The following is a 1,014-nucleotide window of genomic DNA, read 5'->3' as shown; positions in this document are numbered from 1 at the left end:
TGTACATTTGCTGTTACGTTAAACTTATATTAAAGTTTTTCTCATTACCCATTCAAGCCGTCTCCAACCATCATTAGTCTCAAAGTAGGTTCCTCGTCATCGAATAAGAGAAAGTCCTCGCAAGTGGTCAGTCAAATAAAACGGTAGTAGAGATACAAAAATACGATAAATAGATATTGAACGAGAATCATAGGTAATAACCAACTACAATTGCAATGCTAAAATGTCAATATTTAAATAATTGTACATAAAGAACACTAACGTTATATATAACTTAGTAAAGCTAGGCTTAAGGGTAAGCCTAGCAATTTTAAAGCCGAGCTATGAACAGACGCTACTTTAGTTGGACGTAACAGAAACCTTACGTTACATTGCTTTTGTTGTTATTTAAAATTTACGATAATTAATATGCTCAGCTTCTTGTTTGAGCATTGAATCCATTTATCAGTATTCTACATCTATTTTGCATCATTTCGCTATTGCCATGTTTAATAAACTTTTTGTTATCAGTTGCCTAAATCCTGCGTAACATTGGAATTTTCTATTAAGGTTAACTTTTTTTCTGTATTCGAACTGCTGTTAGGCCTGACTAAAGTATAAATAATACTTCTTTTAGTAATCGTAAGAAAAGTCACGATAGAAAGTAGAATATATATATACTTTTTTCATATTTCTCATGAGTACATTTTTTAATGGATAAATAAATTAGCAATCTAACTTTAGCGTAATTTTTTAATCATCACGAACTTTATTATTAAAATATGCCTAGGACATGGTTTTAAAATTTAAATGCTTCACTAACTTTCAGCATTCAAAACCGGTACTGTTTTTCATTATCAAGAACCACGATAGTGATTCGTAACAGGGGTCGCACAGGAAATTGCTCAAAACTAATAGAACATTAGAGAAAAAACCACTGTTACGACAGCGGAAGTCGCGTGACTCTGGGAGCATGCACACTGAAGTTTCTAGAATTATCAGGGAACCCCGCGAATGTCCGAGTGTTTGCTAGAC

The sequence above is a fragment of the Limulus polyphemus genome, unplaced genomic scaffold (genome assembly GCF_000517525.1).
Source record: "Limulus polyphemus unplaced genomic scaffold, Limulus_polyphemus-2.1.2 Scaffold912, whole genome shotgun sequence".
Lineage (NCBI taxonomy): Eukaryota > Metazoa > Arthropoda > Merostomata > Xiphosura > Limulidae > Limulus > Limulus polyphemus.
Note: the sequence above shows the minus strand (reverse complement) of the source record.